Source organism: Mytilus californianus, unplaced genomic scaffold (genome assembly GCF_021869535.1).
Source record: "Mytilus californianus isolate M0D057914Y unplaced genomic scaffold, xbMytCali1.0.p SCAF_1, whole genome shotgun sequence".
Taxonomy (NCBI): domain Eukaryota; kingdom Metazoa; phylum Mollusca; class Bivalvia; order Mytilida; family Mytilidae; genus Mytilus; species Mytilus californianus.
This window is the reverse complement of record NW_026262581.1, coordinates 42,533,605-42,552,161: the sequence shown is the minus strand read 5'-3', so window position 1 is coordinate 42,552,161 and position 18,557 is coordinate 42,533,605. Positions and strand designations below refer to the sequence as shown.

General features: G+C 31.6%; 1 long non-coding RNA gene across 1 annotated transcript in view; it reads left to right on the top strand.

Annotated features, from left to right (window-relative positions):
• LOC127703353 (uncharacterized) overlaps positions 1-18,557 on the top strand; it is a 43,678-nt gene that overhangs the window by 17,504 nt on the left and 7,617 nt on the right. Inside the window, exon 2 of the long non-coding RNA XR_007982956.1 lies at positions 14,398-14,527. This is a non-coding gene — a long non-coding RNA (uncharacterized LOC127703353). The remainder of the gene's footprint in view (positions 1-14,397; positions 14,528-18,557) is intronic.

Genomic DNA, 18,557 nt, shown 5'->3' with positions numbered 1-18,557 from the left:
GCGTGTTTTATTGGCCTCTTCTGTACATCTCCAGAATGTCTTCTGGTGAAGAGTCCAAAAAAATGAATCTGGACCTCTTCTGGAGATATTCTGTAGAAGAAGCAAAAAACAAAAATTCAATTTGCCGTCGAATATAGTAGAACTTGGATAACATAAACGAAGTTTACGATGATTTATTAGAAAATTTAGTTACGTCAGTTCATTCGGTAGACATAACTTTAATAGTGTTCTGTTTTGGCATTGATGTAATTATATAATAAGTGAAAAGACAAAGAAAATTGTTGGAAAAAATCGCTGTGTATACGTGAAATTTTTTTTTATGCTATTCTAACTTAATTTTAATAAACAAATCCGGTTCAAAGCTGAGACCATTACATTTTTTGGAATAATCTTAAATCATACAAGAATTTGTCAATGTTTGTCTGGTATATGATCGAAAAGGACATTTTGTCTATAAGCATTGTATATAAAAGATATCGCAGAGTTCTCAAAATCTTTATACCCTGTTGGTCCTTGAAGAAAAATCTACTGGTCCTATAACTATTACTTCTATTTCATAATACCAAAATTGTGCCGGTCCTTGCAATATTTCGAAGGTTAAAACCTTCGGACCACCACTTTTTGAGAACCTTAATTGTATATGTTTTTAAGGTACTAGTATACAAGGTTATGGCGTTTCTCAGACTGCTTATGACTAAATCCGTTGGTTGTGTACTGATTGATACTTTAGTCTGGGAGAGCATGATTACAAGCCGTTCAGTTACAGCAAAAACTCTTATTTCGGTGCTTTACGTTTATCCTCTTAATGTTAGTTGTTTTTGTGCCTCGTACCGATTTTTTGAGTTTATCCAATTGCAACTGACTTTTACAGTTTGTTTCTATGTTGTACTGTTACACCACTGTCCCAGTTTAGGGGAGGGTTGAGCGCTCATAAACATGTTGAACCCTGCCACATTCTCCCAAGTCAGGAGCCTGAAGTTCAGTGGTGGTTGTTGTTCATATCTATCAACTCATATTTGATTTTTTTGAAAATGGTTTTGATATATATAGTTAGGCCGTTATTTTTTTCGTTTTAATTGTTTCACATTTTTCATGTCGGGGCTTTTTATAGCTGACTATACGGTATGGGTTTTTGTTATTGTTGAAGGCCGTGCGGTTGGTTATAATTGCTGACACTACTTCATTTTAACTCCGGTTGATAGTTGCCTAATTGCAATCATGCCACATCTCCTTACTAGTTTTGATATTCTATACCTGACTGTTTTCTGAACATGTATGAAATATTAGTCACTGGAAGTTAAAAATAAGTAACCAACAACCAATCAATTTAAACTCGTGTTAAATAAGGGGAAAACCATTTGATTTTTTGAAGAGGGGGGCAGGAGGATTTTGAATATGAATACGGTGGCCTGGTAAGAGCTGGAAAAAAGGCATGCTTAGCGAAAGATTAAAAATTTAAAATGATTATAAAAAAAACGCAAAAAATCCTCCTGCCCCATTCCCTTTCCTAGAATATTAAAGAGTCGTCCCCTTACTGTTATTGTCCATGTAGTTTTTGTATTTATTAAGCTTATTGTCCATATAGGAATGTCCTACTAAGGTTGCCATACCATAAAAACGTTTATCACACAACTCACATTCTATTATATCTGCATTTATAAATTTATTAATGTCATTTAGACTAAGCGTCGCCATCTTTGTTATGTGCCTCTGCCGTCTAAACTACCTATTTAAAAAGAAGAGCTAGAAGAGAGCCAGAAGATCTTCTAAATGCAAAAAAAACAGAAATGAACCTCTTCTGGATCACTACTGAAGAACAAAAAAAACACGCCCCTGTTTCTTGTTGAAGACTGATTTACCCGGTACGTCTAAACACCACCTAGGCCGCCTTGGTGCACTAAGCTCTGGAAACTGCACTAAGCCCATGATGGAACAGTCATATAAGTACCAAGGTCATTCAGTATGATAATGTTGTAAATAAAGAGCATATATTTAAATTTTGGTGTAAATGTATTTAGAAATGAAAGAGTTATTAACATTTTCATGGCACGCGCCGGCTTTTGTGTAATGTGTCCAGTTATCATAGTGTTGATTGAACCCACCGAAGCTTGACGAATTCATATACACCAATACCAATATCTTTATTCCCATAACCATTGCAGATACATAGGTACAGAGAGAGTGCAAAATATGTACATGAATATGCATCTATTTACAAAACATATATATAATACAGTGGTTTCCAAATAATATACATTTTAGCTAGGAGGACCCACATGTTCATTTATACACTTTATAAACTTACATAATCTTTTTAGCTCTGACTTTTTGTTTAATTTGCTCATCAATTTTCTAAACTTTAGTGTATTAACACGAGCCAAATAGTACTTATCAAGGTATAATTTTCTACTGTTGTTAAAAAATGGACATTCTAGCAGATAATGAAATTCGTCTCCAATGCTACCAATTTTACAAAAATGACATTTTCTATCATTTCTATTAAAGGGAAACTTCGCAAAAATATGAAAATTCATATTCTGTTCATTATGTATAAAAAAGCACAAATTCATAGATATTAAAGTTTTATTCTACAAGTTAAGAGATCAACATCGATTTTAAATTTAGAGTATCAATTCTCCGCATGCGGCCATTTTGACATCTTCCCCGAATATTGACCACGATATATCTATAAATCACAAAGGACCAAAACAAGCAGTAACCTAACGTAGCCGTAATTGAGTGTCGATATCTTGTCAAGCGTACGGTTGTTTTATCCGACAAGGAAAGCATAAACAGTTTCCCGGGTCACAAAAAAGATTATGATAGACATGGTTGTGCAACCTTTCCTAACTAACTTGATACGGAAAATGTAATTTTATATATATTATTTTTTAAATAACTAGTACTAATAGTATGGTCTGTCGTTTTGAAACTGTTTTGTTTACGAAGTATTTAAAACAAGAAATTGAAATGAGTTAAAAAGTCAAAGTTATAAATAAGTGTTCCGTGTAAGATTGTTTTTGAAAATCTAGTTTGTTCATAATTGTTTTATGTAATAAACTTTTTAAAATAAATTCGGACCTTTCCTTATCTGATCACCAGAATGGCTAAAGGAATTGTTCCCAGAGGTATTGTGAGGTGACACGTACAGGTATTCAAGCGATTTCCTGTCGGGCTTTAAAACTGTTATTACACAATTACATAAAACAAGTTCGTGCATCACTTCTTTTCTGGGGGTATTGATCAGTGTACACGGCCGATAACATGTAACTTCCATTTTGAATCTATCAGGTAATATACAACTTTGTATAGCGTATCCGATAGTGATATACTAGTCATTGCTAAACTCATACGCTTGTTTATAAAATAACATTTTTTGTGTAAAGAATGATATTTATGAAAATTTAAATAATTGAAAAAAAAAAGATTTGATGAAATAAAAATATATTTACACATTTTCCAAGGGTAAATTGGGGAAAATGTAAGTATATACTCGTTGTCAATAATTATGGACATTTTGAAACATACAAATATTGATTTAACAAAATGTGCGGCACTTGTCGATCATTGGTTTATACGCCTAGATGGAAGGTTCAATACGGAACTATGGATAGTCGCAATATAGAACTAATATCATACAAGTATATTGAATATACGAGAGAAACATCCAGAACCAATCTGATTTAAATACAGGTCGATATCTAACTTGCTTTGGTTCATCGAAGCTATAGACATAGTAAAATCACAGATTTATATTTCAATAAGATTATTTCGAACAGTTTAAGAAATTCGTCATCATCACATTTTCCTGGTCCGACATGCATGTTATATATATATGCCACTGGACGTGCACTAATGATCCCCAAAAGCCTATTTGAAGAAATAAAGAAACTTCACTCCGGATAGACTGATGGAAGTTGAATTAACGTCTGGTCAGCTAGAGGGTTGATTTATTTATTTAGTTAGCTTGTAGGGGATTTAACCACTCTTAATATTGCACTTATGCATTAGATATTAAATGACAGTACCGGTAATATAAGAGAAAATATAAATACGAAAAGTCGCATATCAGATAGAAAAGGACTCACCATGAACTATAGGATTGTACGTACGATTGTCATTCTAAATCGCATAACGGACAGTCATTTAAATGCATGCATGTACGCTGTGATAAAAAGGGGTGTCGCAGTTGCATTTAGTATTCATCATAAATCTATTTCAAGTTTATTATTTCCTGTTATTTTTATAAGTTAACGCAGAGACATGTATACACTAGATCTCTATTTAACGACAAGCAACTATATAAATATCTGAATCTGATGTGACTTACCGTTCATCTCTTTCTTTTTTATCATTTTATTTTTATTTTTGCAGGAATATACACATTGTAAGATATACTGTTCCTCGATTTGGGGGGGGGGGGGGGTAGGTGTGGTCTGAGGTCATGTCTATCTATCTATGATTAACCTTGACATTTCCGGGTATAACAGCGGCTACTTGTATATTACCTGAATGTGGTTAGGTGACGTCCCATGAGGTCTTACGTATACATGTTCATATTTATAATGGTTTTATAACATTCACACTTCTGCATGTTCTGTATACCAAATTCGTATCTTTTTTTCAGACCGAATGAGGATGTGAATATTTTCCAGGATCAAATTCATTTCGGGATTTTTTTTATTTCTTTGTATTAAATCTCAGAAATTTACAGAATATACTGCTTGTCCGCTTTAGGAGTTTTCTTGTCAGTTTAAACAGACGTATATATGTCTCTGGTTTAGAGTGGGTTTATGAATGAATGATAAGTCTTACAAAGGTACAAGATATCAAGCACAGTGAAAATTGATTTCGACGTTCTGTCTCCATTTAAAAAAGGAAAGTTGACGTTAGATTGATTCTGTTAATTTTTTTAAACATCGTTGGTCAAATAGCTTAAGAATTATATAAATACGTTGTCATTCCTGATTAGGTAAATGAAAATCGCTTTGGACGACAAAACTATATTTTTGTAACTGATAATTTTCTCTGCACATTTAAATATTCAAGGTTACCGATGATAATTTAAAATAGTACTGTCTTGATTTATACGCTCGTTTTCGTGGGCCATTTATAATATTTATATAATTATTTTATTAAAAGTGATTCAGAATTTCGATGTTACAACAAAATACTCACCTATTTATTTAAAAACTGAGCAAATGCAAAATGTTATAAAAATATATATATAACGCCGATTAAGGTATTTTGCCACCATATTCCTCCCTTAATAATTAAAAAAAATCTGTCTCATACCTGCAACGGTGAACCCTTGAGGACAAACACCACTCTAGTGAAGGTGTCATCCTGGTTTGCCCACTTTTAATTACATGCATATGTAAACATAGGGGGATTTGTTGTTTTAACAATTATAGTTTATTTCTGAATTATAGTCATATTTTTTACCTTTTATTTACCTGTAAAATTTTAAAAAAGATACTACAATCTGCTATTAAATCAAGGAAAAATGCAAAAATATTTTATATTTTATATAGTTTTTAGCAGGAAAATGTATTGTATTTAACAAAAAAAAAGTAAAAAATAGACCAATGTGTGTATAGAAAATGTATAATATTTTTACACTTTATCAGCGAATAGTTTTTATTGTTGGTACATTCTGAAAAAAAAGTGAAAAAGTAAAATAATGAAAGTGAAGATTAAAATAAATGTCATTTAAATTTCTCTTTATTATTAATTTTTTTTTTTAATATTTAATAAATATACTGTTCTGAAAAGCTTTACATTTGACACACCAACATCAATAACAACTTCACCAGAAACAGAATTTACTGACTACTAAACAGCAACCATAGTACTGGACAGGATAAAACTTTACTCATGTCAAGTATTTCTTTATTTGAAACACAGATAAATTATGCACAATTTTTTAAAAAGTGCAAATTTTACAAAGACTAATAGGGGGAAATCGATGGTGGTATTACACCTTCCAACCCGCCTTGTTGAGGCTGTTTAGCTTAAAACTTTAGAAGACATTGGTGAAGCTGACAACATACCCGCTACAACATCATTTACTGATGACGTGACAGAGTTCTGGGTTGAAGGATATCGCTTTCTATGGAACCATTACTACACAGAAGGACCACGCACCACCAATCACCTGGAAGGATGGCACATCAAAATTAAGAAGAGACTCCAACATGTCAACCCCAACATGTACGAGATCATTGAGTAACTGAAGAAGACCCAGGTACTGACAGAATGTAACATTATCCAGTATGCAGCAGGAGGAGCCCGCCCACCAAAAATACGCAGATACAGAGTAATAGACACCAGACTCCAACTACTGAAAGACAGATACCAACAAGGACTCATCGTGATAGATTACTCTGACACAGCATCCCATCTTTTCCATTTGAACTGAACAACTTCGTGAAATATTGTAATTACTGACTTTTTTAATATATTGTTTTGTGACTTTTGAAATATATATATAAAAAAGATTGCATTTCCCATCATTATACATATAGTGCCCCATATTACTTTTTTTACCATATAGCTTTATTTATTTCCTTATGCAATGCATTTATATAAACTTGATTCATATATTGTATAAATTATGATTGCAATAAAAGACAACTTGTATTGATGCATTTATATGAAAATCATTCAAAAACTATGGAATTATTAAGACACTTTTATAACTGAATGTCAATGTTTAATCATTAGTAACTGTTGTACACAAATGAATCGATTGAATTGATATTAAATTATTGAGAGAACAAATATTTGATTTATTTATTATTTCTCTATACAAATGAAAATGTAAAATAAAAAATACCCGAATATATAGAAAACACTAATAAACAATATACCCAAGTTGGAACAGACTATACAATTGTATGCTCATTAAACCTTTTGTCTTTTTTGTTTTTCTTTACTAATAGATAATTGGTATAATTAAAAGTGGGCAAACCAGGAGTAAACCCTAGTGAAGATCAAAGGATTAAAATTACATAATGCTAATCTTTTAATTACCGTGAATTTAACCACGCCTTTACCAGGTGGTGTCAGCATAATACACATGCATTGTATTTACACAGTACTAGACTGAAGCAAGGATTTGTATAGTAAGACAAATCCTCGACTGAAGTAATAGGGGAGAATACAAACGTGAATTTCTATATACTATCAGTTATATATGTTATTCAAAATATCCGTCGAAAAAAAAAATCATAAAAAAATTCTATTGTATGATTTGCTTTTATTACTATAATCATATCAGAAATCCTTAAAATATAAATCGTAAATTTTAATTTAAAAAAATGCACGGCTGATCACTTTTCTTTCTGAATTGTTAGTTGGTTAATAGCTACACCAAAAGTCGTTGATGCGCTTTAAATCGCGTTATTAGATGATTAACGAACAAGACTTTAAATGAGATTAATCCACTCCCGGCATGCAAAAAGACTTAAACTACGTCACATAAGTCAGGAAGTTTGAATAAATAGGATTAATAATTCCCAATTTTCTTCTTTATTAGTTTTCATATCCAGATAAAACTTGGTGAATATGTTTTTAATGGTATTATGAACATAATAAGATGATAAGTAAAAAATCGCGAATTTTCCCTTTAACATTATTCCACCTCCCTGTCTCTATTGAGAGTCTGTTGTTTGTGGTTCTATATCTACATAAAATAATACTTTCGTGCATATCCAAGATATCGAAATATTTTTTAAAATTTAATTCTAACTAAAAAATTCTATAATTTACTGATTTTGTAGACTCTTGAAATTGTGTATTCCACAACTGTTTGTATTGGTCTTGTAATCGCAACTTTAATGCATTTTTTAACCATACATCATTACCAAAACATTCAAAAATCCAAATATTTGAAAAACCACATTCATCCAATATATTTTTAACTTTACTCACAAAAAATGTACATACAATATTAACAGTAAATAGTGTTTTAATAGTGTATATGCGATAGAAGATAACTTAGTCTCTTTAGCAGATACTAATTTACACCAATAAGATACTATTTTTAATTTAAAGGATATCTACCAAGTTCTCCGTATACCATATAGCTAGGTGTGGAATTTTTCAGTTTCAAAAGAAGCTTACAGAATTTCTGATGGATTCTTTCAGCTATAATTTCAACATTACCATGCCCCCAAATTTCATATCCATACAAAAGTATGGGTTTTACAACTTTTTAGAAAAGATCTAAGTGACACTGAACGGAAAGATTATGTATGCGGCCTGATTTCAACACATTAAACATAGCTTTTGTGGCTTTTTCTGCTAGGTGTTTATGTGCTATTTTAGTATTACCAGTTCTAGATAATAATATGCCCTAATAGTTAAATTCTTTAATATTTTCAACGTCAGTGCCGTCTATAGCTATATAAAAGTGTAAACTTGACGGCATTCTGCCTTTAGAAAAAAATCATCACTTTAGTTAACTTTAACTGAGCTTCCAAACATTACAGTATTCACTGAAAGAATCCAGCTATTTCTGTAAATCATCAGCACTTTCTGCCAATAGTACTGTGTCGTCTGAACTAAGGATATGAATGGAAAGGTTAAATATGCATCATAAATCACCAAGATCATAAATTAAGATTGATTATTATAATTTAAAAAAATATGTTCAAAGTTGGTTCGAAAATCTTAAGAGATTTAAAATTTATTAACATGTTTACGGGGCACGCGCTCTTCTTGTGTAATGTCTGATCACCTTGTAAATTGATCCAACCAATCTTTAACTGGTAAATTATGTTTCCTTGTTGCTAAGTAGTAATGATAAAAGGGCTGTTGATCTTTTCTTTGGTGCTTTGTTAGAAAAAAATATATTTGGAAAAAGTGTTTGTTTGCGCTATTTGAAATAAAAACAGTGAAACAATAGAAATTGGACTTTACTCAAAGACATATCTGATTTACCTATGGCGTTTTTGTCGTTTGGTTGCTGTCAAATTGAAGTTTATCCCACATCTATAGTTTGAGTTCCGTTTGATTACTTTTAATTCAGTTTATAAGAATTCGTAAATGAGAGGGTTATTTGCATGTGTATAGATCAATTGCTTTTCTTTCACCCAAGACATGCATATACTCAGAGGAAGATTAATCGTAGAGAGATGTACCTAAATTTATGGTACATAGTTAACAGAAAAAAAGTTTCATTCTCAGTCTTTAATTGTATCCCTCCTCCCACAATATTTCAACTGTATTAATTTTAAAGACATGTCACATCCAAACGAAGTCTACATATATGTACATGTATACGTCTTGTCTTGTCTATAGTCGGGAAATTTTCCATTCAATTTATTTCATTTGAAAACGTTAAAAATAATATAGATCATATTCATCGCAAAACGTGGCGTCCTGTTTCATCTACGAGGAAAGTCCTATAATATAAGAATGCATATGACTGTGTGGTTGAACATTGATATTAAAAAAAAGGAAAATCTGGCATCAATAGAGCGCATAATAAATTAAAAAATAATTCCCGAAATAAATGTATATAAAATATGTGTGTGACTATTGAAAGTGTATCCACATATTTACAAGACACTGTCGCTTGTTTCACTCGTTCTTGTCCAGTAATAAGGCAATATTTGGTTTTGAATGAAGCCCGTTCTTATCTGTATTTGTTGCCGTACTTATAAAAATACGATTTTCAAATAATCAAACTCAAACAGTAAAGTGTTGTTTCTCCTTAAAATCGTTCTTCTCCAGTATTACCATGATTACAAGCCTGAACGAGTTTCAATGAGAAAATAAATTCTGAATAATGAATTTGACTCCATTTTTCTACCAGTTTTCTGTCCCGATTAAGACCGACCCCCTTTCACAAACGGGCTAAAATAATGCGTACATTGAACTCCCGTCATTTATCATATTTGGTTTTTTTTTCTTAACAATTTCAGGTAGTAAGATTTGGTTTTAAATCGAGCTCATGAGAAATTATGAACTTTTTGGTCTTACAGAAAACATGTTATTTCATATCAATTTAATGTTGTTTTTGCAAGACTCATAATCAAGAACAGCGAGAAAGACTATTTCGCAGACTGTTGAAAGATACGCAGTCCGTTCTTACAACGACTAAGTCCTTATGCACAGTTAAATAAAAATAAAATAAAAACTTGCCCATTAGCCAAACCAAAGAAAGAAACCAATACAAGCACGTACTCTACCAAGATATTAGACTTAGCAAAACAAAACAAAAAACACTTTGTATGTTTATATTAAATACAATATGATATTCGTTTATTTAATTGATGTTGGAAAGGAGAAAAAATTCAAGAAGAAAAACAAAAACGAACTGGTAATAGACAAACTATAAAACAATTATATATATCAATTGTTATTTCTTTTACTTTAGAACTGCAGAACGTACAATAACAAAATTACTTTAGCTGACTCATTACACATAAACTGTATAAAAATACATTAAATGAGACTTTTGAGTTTTTTTCTCCATTATCGTTAAAGTCAATACAGAAAGTATTAATTTACATAAATCAATTCCGAAAAAACTTTAAAATTTCGCATTATTAAATTTTATAAAAACAGTTTTAATAACATGATATTCATTAGATAGATTAATAAAATATTGAATCTGAATATTCATAAGCAATAAGGATAATCCAATCAATTTTGTTGATTGGATTATTCACGGCTGAGTAGTTGTGAAATCAGTGACACGTGACCTCATTATTTTATAAAAATATTGAATATCTATTTAAGTTCGTTTTCAAAATCTTCCAAAAGTTTCCACTAAAATAAACACACGAAAAGAATATAAACGTGTGCATATACGATGACTTTAAAGAGTCCTGGGTGCACTTTGTATGTCCTGAGTGCACTCAGGAGGTCCTGGGCAGTGTTTAGACGTACCCGTTGATTTGCAACTGTATTTTTTCTGTTTTGGCACATACTTATATATGAACCTCATTAAATTCGATCTCAAAATAGTGACTATAAAGGAATAGATATTTTAAAGTCTTAAAAAATTCCATTGAGCACAAAACTAATCCAAATTTGATTTCAATTATTTCGTGATTCTAAAATACGTTTTTTTTGGCATAAATTACAATTATTTTTTTTTTATCTGATATGACTTTGAAACACTTATTTAAGATTTATTCAAACGATCTGTATACTTTTTGGTGAAAATAAGATTAAAACTTTTAGAGTTACGGGACTTAGTAACTAAAACAGGTGTGTGTATTTTTTTCACATGTCGCACGGTATCTCAAAAACAATTTATGATTATTGCTTAAAACTTTACACACTTCTTAGTTATATTAATCTTAAGATCTGTATACTTTTTGGTGATGATTCAAAATTTTATTTTTGAGTTATTGAGTTTTTTTTTAAAAAAGGGGGGGGGGGGGGGGGTTCGCATGTCGCGCCGTATGTCAGAAACTATTTAGGATTATTGCATAAAAATTCACACACAAGACGACGAGCGTATCATGCGCTCATGGGGCAGCTGTTTATTCGTAGATTGTTAAAGCTATAAACTAGACCATTCGTTTTCTCGTTTGAATTGTTTCACATTTCCACGTGGTGGTCTTTTTTAGCCGACTATACGGTGTGTTGAAGGCTGTACGGTTGCCTATGATTGCTTGCATCCACGGCATTTAAACTATGGTGGATAATCTTCTCAAAGGCAATCACACCACATCTAACTTTATTTCAATTTCTATGTTGTGTTTTGTATGCTGTAAAATTGTTTATCTTTTGTACGCATACCTAACCCTGAACCCTGTTTTCGGAAGCTCGAGCAAAAGCCCTTGATCCACGATAAAAAAAATAGAACTCATATTAGATAACTCGAATTTCAACTCTTAATCTTAATCTAAATGAGACTCAAACAAGGGTTTACCTCGAACTCTACGCCAAAAGGTGACTCAAATTTAAAGTTGAAGTCCAATTGTTATTCGGAACTCTATCTTTAAATGCGACTCAAACTCGAAGTTCAACTCGAAATTTGGTATGTGGTTGAGAGTTGTCTCATTGGCAATCATACCACATTTCTTTATTTCTATATAAGGTTTTTTAATGCATTTAATATTACCGAATTAAACTGTTTTGACATGATAAATTTGTAAACCTTCATGAATTGTTATAAAACTTGTATAGGAGTTATTCTTCAAGATCAAGATAAAAGCATCTACAGAAAAACATGTTTTCCTCCGTTAAGTGTATCGGTTAATGTACAGTCAGTCAACATTTAATTTACGCTTTTACACTGACAGCAGAATTATCCGGCGAGACACAGGGTTAACAAGAATCTTTACTTTATTTATTGATTTATAGCTTCCATTTGAGAACTAAGGAAAAAACGGCAGGACCAAATGGTTTGGGATATGTCCGAATTACTGTTATTCTTTCAGTACTTTTTTTCTTATTTTTGTCTGTCGTTCCTTTTTTTTTCATACCAAATAACTCTGAACAACAACTTGAACTTTAATTTGAACTTTAACTTAATGGATAGCGGTACTCATCCAAAGCGCATTAAACAAACGACATATGGAAATCGGTCTAAAAATAGAACATATTTTTTCCAAAGTGGTCACGTGGTTTTATCTCGTAGTTGTAATGGGATAACCACATCAAAGAATGACATGACCACATCAAACACTGAAACAAACACATCATGTAGTGTAAAATCGTCAAATTTTGAAACATCATTACGTAATGTTAAAGCCATATAAAGAATTGGCTAATCATCAATACGAAATAACAAAACCACATTATGTAATGAAACAACTACATTACGTCAAGTCACATACACATCAAGTAATGTTAAAACCACATTGCCTGATGACACAACCACATTAAATAATGGTGAAACCACATCGAGTTTTGACCCAAAACCATATTAAGTAATGACAAAAATATATCAAGTCAATACGAAACCATATCATGTAATATCGGAACATCATTAAGTAATGACTTTTCCATATTGAGTTATATCAAAACATCATTACGTAATGTCAAAATCATAATATGTAAAGACAAACTATCATCAAGTAATAACAGAACAACATAACGTAATATCAGAGTTCTACATAAGACAGCTGTGGCGTTCCATAATATAATTGCATTTGTTCATCCTCAGTCTTTGTTTTTCTGTTCCTGGATTCACGATACATGTATGTTTACAAAGTGTGACTTTGTGAAGAATAACAACAATAAAAACGCAATTCGTTTTTGAATACGAGTTTATGATGGCATGTATATAAACAGAAAAATGAGACTAGCAAAACTCATGTAATAACTTTGATATAGCCACAAAGTCAATGCATACACATACAGAGTCAGTCTATAAAACCGTAGTTATTTGCAGCATGTAAAACTCGATATAAAGAAGGAATTCTTTGCCCCATTCTCTGTGCTTTATGTACGAGTTCTATTTTACGTAATGATATATGATACGAACATTTTAGAGCATACTGTGTCATACAAACCATTCCTTTAAAAAATTTTAGGTTACACTTTGTAAATACAGCTGTTTCATAAACGACGCCTCGTTTGGGGAAATATATAATATTCATAGATATTTTGTTTTGTTTACCAACTGGTTCACAGATATAATCTCTATGTTTCATCTCGTAGAAGCATAACTTGGAAATGTTACCAGTATAAATATACATGAGTAGCAGCCAAATTGAAATCTGTGAAATACTCAAAGTGAAGGGAGGGGTAGTACAGAATTTTTGTATAAGTTTAAACTCTTAGAAATTCGTATCGTATAAATGTTGAAAAATAGGCCGCACATCGCTATATTTTGACCTTTGAAAAAAGCAGTGTATATAAACTTTTCATTCAAGGATATGATTTTTTACGAAACTTCATAGTAAAAGTGGTACAGATTTAGCCGTAAAAGAAGCTCCGTTAGGATATTTACGATATTTACAAAATAGCAACCTTTCACAAGTTTTAAAGAGATCAGAGGAGTTTTACTGGACAGTGAGCAATTTCTAAATAATTTCACGTGAAATGAATGCAATAGTACAGTGCATTACAATAGAAAAACTCTGTTCTTTACTACTTTGACGAGACGGAAAAAGATCGAGTGCTGATTGCTGATGAACAATATTTTCACCTATCGAAACATGCAAATTGAATATAATGCCTTATATACATTATTTATATTACATTATATGACAAAACAATAAACGATATATTCCGGGATATAATACAAAATGACATTTTTCAATCACATTTTACGTGTTATAAGCTGAATGGTTAACTCGTAGTAGCCAACAATGCATTGTGGTTTATTTTGTAGATAAGTCAATTTCTAAGGAACATGTTTACATTTTGAATTGGGATATTATCATGCAAATATAATCTGACGTTCGACATTTCTTATTATAGCATTACCATGTGTATCACAAAGTAGTTTCCGAGGAACGTATTATTCCGGCAATTATAATTCCGAAAATGACGAGACTGATTACAATGCAGGAGCATCTGATTCTGTACATGGTCCGGGATCCACAGTCAGGTAATAAAAATAATCAGCAATTTATTAGTTCAAAGAATTTTAATTGATTTTTTTTATCAACACACAGTACTACCTGTGATATACTCTGACAAATTGTGGCCATTAAAACGATGTCTACCATGATGGCCCTATATGTTCATCATTGTACCACTGTTGTTTAATTAATACACAACGAATTCGTCAAATTACCAGTCAAGGGTAAAAGAAAATCATGATTGCAAATTGAATAGCTTACAGGTACTCACATTTCAACTACAGTATTTATGTTTTGAGTGCACTCGATTTGGTTCTTGTACATCACAACCACGTGTAAATAAGTGTGTTGTGTTATCGGAATGGAATACAGAGATAGCACAATCTTTCAACCTATGGTATACCAGCCCAACGTCCCGTCTCTATCGAAATTTAAGATTGCCTGTTCTCAGTTTGCAAATATAGCTTCTATTTACAGGATTTAACCGCAAAACAAAATCTTCAAATTTAAACTCTGTCTTAAATTTCGAATAATATCCCCCTCGTGAAGAATTTGTAACATCTGAAAACCACTTTTGTCTATCTCAGTCTAACATCATTTTTCAAAAATTCAGGCTTTACATATTCTTGATTATTCCACATTTAAGTAATTTTAAAAAAGAAGATGTGGTATGATTGCCAATGAGACAACCCTCCACAAGAGACCAAATGACACAGAAATTAACAACTATAGGTCACCGTACGGCCTTCAACAATGAGAAAAGCCCATACCGCACTGTCAGCTATAAAAGGCCCCGAAATGACAATGCAAAACAATTCAAACGAGAAAACTAACGGCCTAATTTATGTACAAAAAATGAACAAAAAACAAATATGTAACACATAAACAAACGACAACCACTGAATTACAGGCTCCTGACTTGGGACAGGCACATACATACAGAATGTGGCGGGGTTAAACATGTTAGCGGGATCCCAATCCTCCCTCTACCCTGGGACAGTGGTGTAACAGTACAACATAAGAACGAACTATAAAAATCAGTTGAAAGTGGCTTAATTCATCCGATGGATAAAAATACAAATACTACAAATACAAGTGGACGTGGCCGAGTACTTGTACATCCAAACAACAAAAAGACACTAAGTACAGATCTGAGAGTACTCGCAGTTACTGACAGCTAGTTCAAAGCCACTAACAACTAATAAAAAATCATGCATCTAAGACTAAATTATCAATCCGTACACATCCAACATCCAATGGATTTAGTGTAAAGACGTCATAAACAGTCAGTGAAAACATGATCGTGTGCAATGCCAAGATACAGGTATCGACAGATTGTAGATCCATGAATGTGTATATGTATATAACAATAATATTTAGTTTGCTTTTAATTTACTAATAACAAAATTAATATTAGTACCAATAAAAACAATATTTAATGATCTAATTACAGTGTTGAATTGGTAACCTTTTAGAATAAGTTTATTTACAGGATCGAAAAGTTTACCAGGATCGTTTCTAAATTTCCGGGCACGGTAAACAATATTGCCGTAAAAATGAGGATGTGCAATCCCATTGAAATACGTTTTCTCCAGATACAACCAAACATCAAAACCAAATCTTTATATCTGTGGAAGAATTTAGTAAAGGTTTTAAGTAATTTGTGGTAACGAAATCCCTGGCTTAATAATTTACCAGTAATACATAGATTGCGTTCGTTAAAATCAAAAACGTCACAACAAACACGGGCATAGCGAACGAGTTGTGAAATATAAACACCGTAAGATGGTGCCAAAGGAACATCACCATCCAAAAAGGGAAAATTAACAATAGGGAACGAAAAATCGTCCCTTTTGTTGTAAATTTTAGTGTGGAGTTTCCCGTGTAAAACCGAAATATCTAAATGTAGGAAAGGACAGTTGATACCGTTTAAATTTGATTTATTTAAACTAAGTTCCTTTGGGTAAATTTCGGCAGTATATTGAGAAAATTCCTGATTATTTAACGAAACAATATCATCAAGATAACGGTAAGTGTTGTTGAATTTATCAATTAAATGCAATTTAGACGCGTCTTTACTGAGTTTGGTCATAAACTGCGATTCATAACTGTACAAAAACAAGTCTGCTATTAAAGGGGCGCAATTAGTGCCCATAGGAATACCTACAACCTGTCAATAAACTTTGCTGCCGAAACGTATATAAATGTTATCAAGGAGAAAATTAACAGCTTCAATCATCTAATCACTTCTCCAGTAAGTATATCTAGCATATTTACCTTTCTCATTAGAGAAGAAAAATGAGTTAAGTAATTTGTACATTTTACCAGACAAATTCTCTGCATTTTCAACTATTTTGCTCCAGAAACACAGCATTTTAAATTTTATCTGTATTTCTACAGGGTATCACCCAAGGTCGCCATACACCATCAAAGTTGGCGTGCTTGTTTTAGTTCCTAAAATGTCCTTACAAAACTGTAAATGTATTTTTTCTATAATATTTTTATTTTCAAACCCCAAACATCAGATGAATATGTCAATATAGGAGACTCTAATACATCAAAAAGTTTAAATTACAAATCTATAGGTATACTCATATGACAAATTTCGTATACAATGAAATTAGTGATTTCTGTCCTTGTTCAACAAGTTTTATTCTTGCTTTATAAAAATTACCATTATAATTAGGCAAAATACCTAAATAGTTATAATCATCTTGCTGATATATTTTTTCAACAAATATTTCAATATTATAGTCTACAGTACACTTTCTCTTCGAGAACACCCTTCTTTTGTTTCCCATACATTAACTTTGAGTTTCCAGAAGTTACAATAGTTTTCAAAACTTCCAGTGTTTGTTTTAGTTCATGTGGTGATTCTGCAAATATAATAGTATCGTCGTCTGCATATAGTAATAAAAAATAGTTTCATATATATGCCTAGATTCTCAGAACTTAAAGAGCTTAGAATGTCATATAAAGGCAACAGTAGTATACAGCTGCTCAATAGTCATAAATCGATTAACCATAAATAATATAAATAATAAATAAATCCGTGTCACAAAACAAAACCGAGGTAAACACATCAACTATAAGAGGAAAACAACGGAACAACAGAAACACTGAACTGCTACAAAAATAAAAACCAACCTACATAGAAACGGACTATTTGATAACAACTGCCATATTCCTCACAGGACATTTAAAAATAATGGTTGGTTGAACCGGGTTTTATGGCTAGCCAAACCTCTTTATGGCAATGTTAAATATACCGCTAAAATGACAACATTACGTGACAGAAATACAGTACAATTAAACGAAAGAACACTCAGGACAGATACAAATGTAAATATATAAATAAATAATATAATACTACATTACAACATGTAAACCACAGAATAACAACGGACACATTCCATTTATTTACGACAGTTTTCCAGTATACCACAACAGAATTATGAACCGTGCGTCACACGAATGATCAACGCCACAAAAAGTGACGTCACAGGTAAATTTCTAAAAGTGGAATATAAAATTGGGATTAAGTTTGTAATGGTGTTATTTTATGTATTTTCTAACCATTACAAGAATATTAATATATAATTGTGTAAGTAATTGTGTACTTATTTGTATTTTCTAACCAGGTCGGTTTTTCTCCTAAATCAAAACTATGTAAAAACAAATAAATCCTGTGCATATAGTTGCTTTAAACTAAAAATCATATAAATGAACTAGCTGATTAATTATCTCAACTTTACATACATATAGAAAATACAAATAGAATTTAAACCACAAACGATAAGACATAACAGAATGTCCAACTAGACTTACAAAAGACACACCATAACTAAATATATGAATTAATACGGAGACACGTCTAATAGCAATGCGAATTTCACAATTTTCAGACAAATATTGTTCTAAATCGTTTAAATAAATAGGGAAAAGAAATGGAGATAAATTATCCTTGTCTAACACCAATATCACATGTAATAATTCAAAGTATCTATCACCATTTAATATTGCTATAACATGAAAAAAATGACTTTAAACATTTTC